The sequence below is a fragment of the Canis aureus genome, chromosome 1 (genome assembly GCF_053574225.1).
Source record: "Canis aureus isolate CA01 chromosome 1, VMU_Caureus_v.1.0, whole genome shotgun sequence".
NCBI classification, from domain to species: Eukaryota; Metazoa; Chordata; class Mammalia; order Carnivora; family Canidae; genus Canis; species Canis aureus.
This window is the reverse complement of record NC_135611.1, coordinates 52,259,902-52,268,878: the sequence shown is the minus strand read 5'-3', so window position 1 is coordinate 52,268,878 and position 8,977 is coordinate 52,259,902.

Sequence of the window (8,977 nt, the reverse complement as noted above, 5' to 3'; positions counted from 1 at the left end):
TGGAGCCTGTTTGGAATTCCTTGTGAAACACCCAACGGCCAACAGTTTCCTCTGTCTCCAAAGGTTACCTGTCTGGACCCGGGCTAGGCCTCATGCACTTCAGTGAGGCGGGCTGGGGTTCCTCAGAAGGAATGCGGGGGGCACGCAAGCATTTGGCGACTTTCAAGGAGGCCTCGAGTGTCCCAGAGCTCCCTGAGTCAGTAAACACTAAGGTGCTTTGTGCTTGCAGAAGAAATTCCAGCGTTTTTGTATTTTACATATTTGGACCTTTGAACTTGGAATATTTTGTCACACTTCACATAGCTTCATTCCCTGGGGGGAGAAAAAACTAGTCTTTCAAGTGGTTATTATAAAGCTAAGTGCATAAATATGCATGAGAGGTCATTATTACCACAAGATGATACTTAAAAGGTTCAAGTGTCTCTTACTAAGATTTTTCAACTTTTCGGTGACAGTAAATCAAAGTCTCCAGTTTTTGGTTGCTGAACTTTGCCTTTGATTGTTCTTCCAAAGTTTTCCAGAAAATGGCTTCGGAGCCCTAACTGGCACTCATTTGTTCATTCATTCATTCATTTGACAGATATTTAATGAGATAGCTAATGACCTGTGTCCATATTTTATGCACAACCTTTAAAACAAGGTGGCCGGGTCTCTGAAGGTTGAGACATAGAATTTCTAGATTTTTGGAGGTGGAACTAAGGCTCCGAGAGGCCAAATGTCTTGTGCCATATCATGTTGCATCATACAGTCAAGACTGGAAATCAGATCTGACCCCCAGGCCAGGCCCCTGACTGATGAGTCAGTGCCTCTGGAAGGCTCAGGGGCTCCAAGTATTGAATCATCCTAGGGAACACGGTAATGAAGAATTGCATTTGGACATTCCTTACTTCTAGAACTTGATATTTCAATGGAGAAATATTATATAGTGGTATCATAGCATAAAAGCTCTGAAACACGACATTCCCATTCAAAATTAACTTCAGGTCAACCCTAGGCTTGCAGCAGATTCCCACTTGGGGAGGATAAAATTTTCATCTTTAGGCTTAATTATCCCTGCAGCTCCATTCTCTGTGGGGAAGTGTGAAAAGGCCAAGGACGCAAAATGGAGCCAGAGAGAAGACAGCGCTCCTACCAGCAGCCTTGTTTCTTCCTTCTCTGTGGGAGGGAGTATGGCTCAAGTAGTCCATTGGCAATGAGAATTTTTAATCCCAAATTAACAAAGAAAACGCAATTTACAAGCAGTTTACAGAAGCAGTGCTTTCTTACAGCTTCACTCCTGGGCTCTCCCCAGTGTCCGATTTACAGGCCAAATCTTTGGAAAGGGAAGCAGGTGGATGGAATCAGGGTGACAGAGGCATCCTCGCTTCCATGTAGAATCATGGCACGACGGAAGCACCTACATCAAGCCCCCTCGGCTTGCCCTGAATCCGGAGGTTGACCTTGTGTGGAGGTTGGAGGCAAGACCTTTCCAATGGGGGCCGAGCTGGCGATGAGTGCACACCTCAACCACGGAGCTCTGGGGGGACGCACTGTCTGTGCCACCAAACTGTGGGACGCTTTCCAGTGTCAGGTGCCCCATGCACTCACCTGTCGTTACCCAGTGCTGGCATGTGTCCATACCCATGTCCATCCTGCCTGTCACTGGTGAGGCACATCATCTTTGTGCAGAGCACAAAGGCTCAGCAACCTCAAGTCCACACCTGGCGGCGTCCTCCTCACCCTGGCTCCTGCGACCATCGAGGCTGGAGGAGATGCAGCAGTAGGTCTGTTGGCCTCTGGGAGGTGCCCAGCCAAGGCCTCCCCTCTAGGCTCAGCCTTCTAAAGACCCGAAGGGAAGATGCCTTCTGTGTGTTTGAATTTGGTCATCCTCCAAATACCCAAGAATCGTTTGTCTTGTTTGCAGAGCATTTCTGTACATCCCTTTACTGTTTTGTTGTTTTCTTTTCCTGGGTTGCTCTTCTGTTAAGATTTATTAAAGGTGGCAATTTGTATAATAAAATTTCTGTCTGTACTGTTTTCCTCCTCTTACGTTATGATTCGAGTTTCAGAAGGACATGCTTTTTCTTTTTCAACTCCCTTATCAATTCATTATTTTTTAAGGATTTATTTATTTATTTGAGAGAGAGAGAGAGAACAAGAGAGCACGGAGCACGAACTGGCAGTGGGCCAGAGGGAGAAGGAGCAGCAGGCTCCACACTCAGTGGACTGGGGGCTCCATCCCAGGACCCCGAGATCATGACCTGAGCCGAAGGCAGATGCTTCACATACTGAGCCACCGGCACCCCTCGATTCATTATTTTTATCCACCTTAGAAACCCAAAAAGTTTGCTAACAAACAATGATCAAAATGTCCCAAACCCAGCCTTTTTCTTTCCATTTATTTATTTATCTATTTATATTATAAATAAATAATTATTTTTTAAAAGATTTATTTATTTATTTATGATAGACATAGAGAGAGAGAGAGAGAGGCAGAGACACAGGAGGAGGGAGAAGCAGGCTCCATGCTGGGAGCCCCATGCGGAACTGGATCCTGGGACTCCAGAATCACACCCTGGGCCAAAGGCAGGCGCTAAACCACTGAGCCATCCAGGGATCCCCCTTTTTCTTTCCTTTTAAATTACTTCCACAGTCTGCCCTTCCAAAGCCCAGGACGGCAGGGGGTCAGGTGAGACCTCACACCCTTCACAAACGCCTTGCAAACATGCAGGTAGGTGTAGGTCAGTGTCAGGCGGGGACAGTAGATGTATTTATTCACCCCCGTTGCACACTGAACACGTCCCCCTCTGCCTGCCCCACAGTCTACCCAGGGGTTCAAGCTGTCCACCCAGCCGGCACTGGCTGAGCTCCCCGGCGGCGCCAGGCTCCGGGCTAACCCGCTGGCCTCTGAGCTCCCTCCCTGCTTCTCAGCTTCCCGGCTTCCTTTCCATCCCTCGGGAGTCCTCCCCGCTCCTGCGCCCCGAGGTGCCCACACAGAACATAATACCCCATGACAGGATGTCTTTCCATGTGCAAACCAAAATAGCACGAGCCTCCGCGGGGCTGTCTCCCTTTCGAAACTTGCACAGACACAGCGTCTGGCCTCACCTCTCACACGTCGTGGTCACCCCGTGGCACGCGTTGTGCAGTACGGTTATAGATGCGAGCTGTTTGGGCTCCTTTATTCGCGAGCTCTGAGGCCATTCAAATGTTTCCTCCTCACCACTATTGGAACTGCCTCCCCGGGGGGGGGGGCGTCAGATGCTGATGTTTTGTGATCCGCTTTCCTTCTGCCAACAAAGATATTGAAGAAACCGTACCCAGGCTTGGAAAGGGTGCTTCTTTGCATTGGAGAGAGGAGACGGTTCAGGTGGTCTCATTTTATTTATTTTTATTTATTTTTTTAAGATTTTATTTATTTATTCATGAGAGACACACAGAGAGAGAGAGGCAGAGACACAGGCAGAGGGAGAAGCAGGCATCACACAGGGAGCCTGATGTGGGACTCGATCCCGGGTCTCCAGGATCATTCCCCTGGGCTGAAGGCAGGCGCTAAACCACTGAGCCACCCAGGTGGTCTCATTTTAAATAACGGGATGTCCTCCTGAAATCACATAGAGCTGGATGAGGCCTGAGAGATCTCCTGGTCCACTCCCTTCCTTTTGTGAACTGAGAAATCGAGGTTCAGAGCAGCCAAGTGACTCTCCTGGTGCCTGAGTCAGAATTGGCATCCTGGCCTCTTGGCTCAATTTTAAGATTATCTTGTGTTAAGTAAAAATATATGTGTAATGAATGCACAAAAGCAACTGCTGATGCCACATCAAATCACATGCGTGTTGGTGCTCTGTGGCCTGTACCTGGGCTACTGCTTCAAGGGCTCATGCATCTCTGAGTAGCCCTATTTACTTCCTGGGGAGCCTCTGAACCCACCAGAACCCCAGGTCTCTCTTCCTAGTATTTGCCTGTCCCTATAATCACTGCATAGCAGTGTTACTTTGTCATCGGTGGCCACTCCGCTAACGTTGCATGCCCGCCTGTTTGAAATCCCCTCTTGATCAGGGATTATGTCTTATTTTTGGACAACTCCAATTATTTGAAAATCTTCCTTCTAGTCACACAGATGCTGCCTTCCTTTTGCTGTCCTCACCAGGCCTGTTTTGCCGCACGCCATTGGGAGGGAGATGGCTGCAAAGCCAGCAGTGCGCTGGGGCTGAAGCAAAGGTGGGAGCTGGTCTTTGGGAGTCTCCCCAGCCCCATCCTCCTCCTGCTCCTCGATGGGGCCTCTCCCAGACCCCTGACTGCCCTCATTTCAGTTCCTCATCCTATTTGCACTTTTCACAGAAGCGTTGTCATGAACAACCCAGTGGGTCCGTCCTTTCAGCTTTTCCTTGGAGCCTTCTCTGGGGTGGGACCTCCAGCATCTCTCTCCAGTGTCCTGGATCTGGACCAGGCTCAGTTTGATGCTCCCCAAGTCAGGAGTGTTGGGGGCAATTCGTTTGCCCTGCACTTATACAGCCCCATCGTTTAAGGGACGATTCTCAGACTCTTAGCTCTTCTCTCTGGAGTGGCACACGGTACATCTAATCCCTGCTAGTATTTTAAGAGTGTGATGTTATCCATCTTGCATGACCCTGCTCCCCCTCCCATGCCCTGTTTTAGGATGGATATAAATGCATCTGTAGAGACGGTGTCTGACCTGTACATAGACTGGGGGGCATTTTCCTGCCTTGACTACAATATTCTATTTTCACCAGTGCAGACTCTCTACATGGTTTTTGTTTACCAACATGGCCACATCCCAAGCTTGTGGTCAACTAAATATGTCCACTCCTTTCCCCTCTCATGTGAATTGCTGGTGAGCCTGTTCTCTGTTAGTCTCTACTTATGTCATTTATTTATTTTCAAACTCTTGTGTATCATGGAAATTCATATTTTTACTTGGATTCCTTATTTTAGCTGATTGGTATTTTTATGAATCCTGATACTTTCACATGCCTTTACATTTTCCCCTGAGATTTTACTGTGAGTATTAATACATGAGCATTTTGTGCTTCAAAAGCATAGATAACCCTGAAGGGGGCACTTGATGGGATGAGCAGTGGGTGTTATACTATATGTTGGCAAATCGGACTCCAATAAAAAATATACAAAACAACCCCACAAAAGCATAGATAAGAATGTTCAGTAAGGATACAGGAGCACAATTCTGAAACAGCTTTACATGAGTGCTGGGGTCAAACAAATAAGTAAACAGATAGTGGATGGTGGGAAAAAGAGGGAAATTATGGATACACAAAGGGGGAAAGCCATCAGTTAGCTTAGGATACATACAGATAGATGTGGATAAAATAACTAGAGAGACACGTGTACATGAATTAGTGTGCAAACACAGATTTCTCAGCTCTGCTGAAAGGGCCCAGAAGTGGAGGTGTTCCAGTAGCTTCAATTAGATCCAGGACCCAGATCTTGGTTTCTAAAGGCAATTCTCCAATAAAAGGAACCAGGACTTCTTGGAGAAATCACTCATTCTGGGACTGGATCAGAGAAAAACACAAGACCAGCCTGGAGCATCTCGTAGTGGCAGAAAGTGAGGAAGAGCTCACATAACATAAGGATGGGCAATGTCAAAGGGACACAGGACCCAACCTGAAGAAGCTCTCAGTGGCCAAAGCTGTAATGAATAGAGCAAAAAAGGTAATTAGTACAGTTATAGCTCAAAGTCTAAAATAAATCCATGTGAGTCCGTGTTGAAATAAAAAAATTCCCAAAGAAGTACCTAAATGGGAGCAAAAAGACAAATAATCCTTATAGAAGAATTCCAAATAATTTACACAGATACTCTTCCACCTTAACCCTCTGCCCTTGAGTATGGCTGGACTTGGTGACCTGCTTCCAAACAGAATATGAATAGAGCATGGAAGGGGGGAAATGTCACAGTCTACTGGACAGATCTGTTAACCATGCCCTTGACCCGGTGACCACAGTTAATGATGTCACCCATGTCCTGTAGACAGTGTGCACCTGATGAGATACGATGAGATGACCCTGTATCTCTGTGGTTCCCTCCCCCTAGAACACACCAACTGCTGTCTATTCATGAGAAGGACGCCAGAACCAAACACAATTGAGAGACATTCTACGACATAGCTGACCAGTAGTCCTCAAAACTCTCATGCCACCCGAAACAAGACTGTCCCAAAGCAGAAGAGACTAAGGAATCATGACAACCAAAGGTTTTATCTTTGCAGCTTTTCTGCATATCTAAAGTTGTTCCCCCCCACCACCACCCCGAAATACCAAAACATAAAAGAAGGGAAAATACATAACTTTAGAAATAACGTTCAATTGACAAGAGCAAGAAATCTGTGATATTCTATAGTGACCCCTTGCCGGGTGGTATCAATCCAATAATCATCGTTCTACTGAGACTGACCACAAATCTCTCTGTGGCTGGGCTCCTGGCTCCAAGGTGGGCTTCCCTCAGCCGTTGATGCTGGGTCTTTAGCACCAATATCTTTTCTACAAGACTAGGTGGGCCTGCCTCCTTCCAGAATCTTGTACTTCTATGGCTGTTGTGTTCCACCGTGCTTTCAGGTCAAGTCCAGCCATTCTTCTCCTTTTCTTCTCCTACTTTTTTTTTCTTCTTCTTCTCCTGCTTCTCTTTCTCCTCCTCCTCTTTCTTTCTGGTAGGAAATCTGCACTTAGAGAAATCCACTAGTATTTAAAGCTAAATGTATCTAAATCCAAGATCCTGATTAATTTTCCCTCACGCTACATCTTTCTTTCTCTCAGCGATCACATTCCTAGCATCCTGGTCGTTAGAACTTCACGATTGCCTGTGTTCTCTCTCTCCCCTTTCTCTCTCTCTCTCTCTCTCTCTCTCCTTTGCCTCCCAGATTCAGCCCATCTCCACCCTGCCAGTGAAGCTGCTTTCTGCTTCCTCCCAGTCTTCCAGGCACAAGGCAGGGGAGGCCACTGCCCAGAACCTTGGTCCACAGGTCCCTCCAGTCTCCTTATTCTGCATCCATTTCTCAGGCTAAGCAGCCACTTTTCTGGGAAGCTCGGGTCTCCCTTGTCCTTCCACGTAAAACCTACAAAATCTTGGTGAGGATCTCCACAGCCCCCCACCAAGGGTTCCCTCCTCCCTAAAATACAAACAATGTACAACCTAGCTCTTGTGCGTCACAGCCCAGATCGGTCCCCTCCCTGGGCCTCCACCGCTCGGTCCTCCCAGCTTGTCGCCTACAGTATGTCCTTGGTGTGCCTGCCTCCCTCCTGGACACCAACCCACATTCCTCCCACACCTCCCACACCCCGTCAAGGAGCTTTTGAATCGAATTCTTTCAGGACTCCAAGTTGCTTGAGCTATTTCAGTGACTCCTTGACATTTGTAAACAGCTATAAAGAATATATATATATATATATATATATATATATATATATATATATTCTCCTCCTGTTTCTGCAATTCTTGTTTTCTAGACTTCATTTGAATATAAACTTTTTGGGGTTCAGACTCTGTGTCCTTTAAGGATTTGTTTTTTATGGACATGGGGTTTGGTAAAGTGTTATTTGGACAACTTCTTCCCCTCTATGTGTAGCATTAGTAACGTGTTGTCTGAACATGACGGGGGTCCAAGAAAACACAGTGCTGGCTTGCTTGGCGTGTTTCTCCTTACACGGGGAACAGTTCAAGCCCAGACCCTCCTCTGGCACGACCCCTTTGCTCCCACAGTGATGGGGCCTGTCCTCCACCGCGTGGCTTCGTCTCCCTGCTGTTTCCAGGACTGATCCACCGGTCTGAGACGTACCCACGTCGGTTGAACTAACTGTGCAAACACAGATCTGTGAGGCCCCTCATGAGAGACTTTGCTGAAGAAGCATAAAATGCAGCGTGTCCACACTGCTCCCTGTTCTGCCTTCTGTAACGCCATCAAGAAAGCTTTTCCCGAGTGCAATTTGTCCTTGATGAGCCCAGCCCCCACTTCATAGGGCTTGTTTGTTTTTTTTTTAGATTTGATTTATTTATTCATGAGAGACACAGAGAGAGGAAGAGACACGGGCAGAGGGAGAAGCAGGCTCCATGCGAGGAGCCCGATGCAGGATTCGATCCCAGGACCCCGGGATGACGACCTGAGCCGAAGGCAGATGCTTGACTGCTGAGCCACCTGGGCGTCCCTCAGCCCCCACTTCAAAACCCTCTCTTCTCCAGATGTAGGCTTTGCAAAAACTTGTCACAGTATTTCCTTTTCCTTCTTGAGGATCACCTGGTGGCTCCTGTCTTGGGCACATGTCTGTTTCTCTGTAACATCCAGAAGGGAGGCTCTCAGGTTCTGCTATTTTTCTTTCAGGGTTGCCACTGTTCACCTGCTCCTAACAGTCCCTCTTTCTGACTGTTCATATGAAAAAAAATGACGTATTTCTCAATCTTCTGCCTGTAACCTGAGCCTACTATGCAGGCCAGGGTTGGGCGAGGGTGAAGACACAGTTAAAGCCTCTCCCTGCCTTCTCTGAGGTGCTGTCGGGAGGGGGTGGCCCTGGTGTCCCATGTGTGAGTGGCTTGTTTGTATCTGAGAGTGTATTCGTGTGCGTGAGTGGGTGAGAGCAGATGGAGGTGTGTTTGCTCGTGCAGACTGAGCCCACAGCACCAGGGAGCAGCCCCCCCACCGCCAGCTCACCCGGAGCAGAGGAGGTGACCAACAAGGGCTGCCGCCCTGTGCACGCTGGTCTTCTCCTGGGCCACTGCGGGGGAGCTACAGCCTGCCCCCAGCAGCTCTGGCCTGCGAGCGGCTAGGAATCCGTACCCCACATCCGCAGCCTGCGCTTTCCCACTCTCCCTCTCACCTCCTGCCTGGCCTCCTCACCCCGCCAGGAGCCTCGACTTCATGACTTGGTCATTCATGAGAAACCAACCCCAAGCTGAGGACAACCTGCAGGATGAGAGAGAAATTGCACAGGCCTTTGCTGGTGAAGCGTACTGTAACACAGCTGGTTTCTG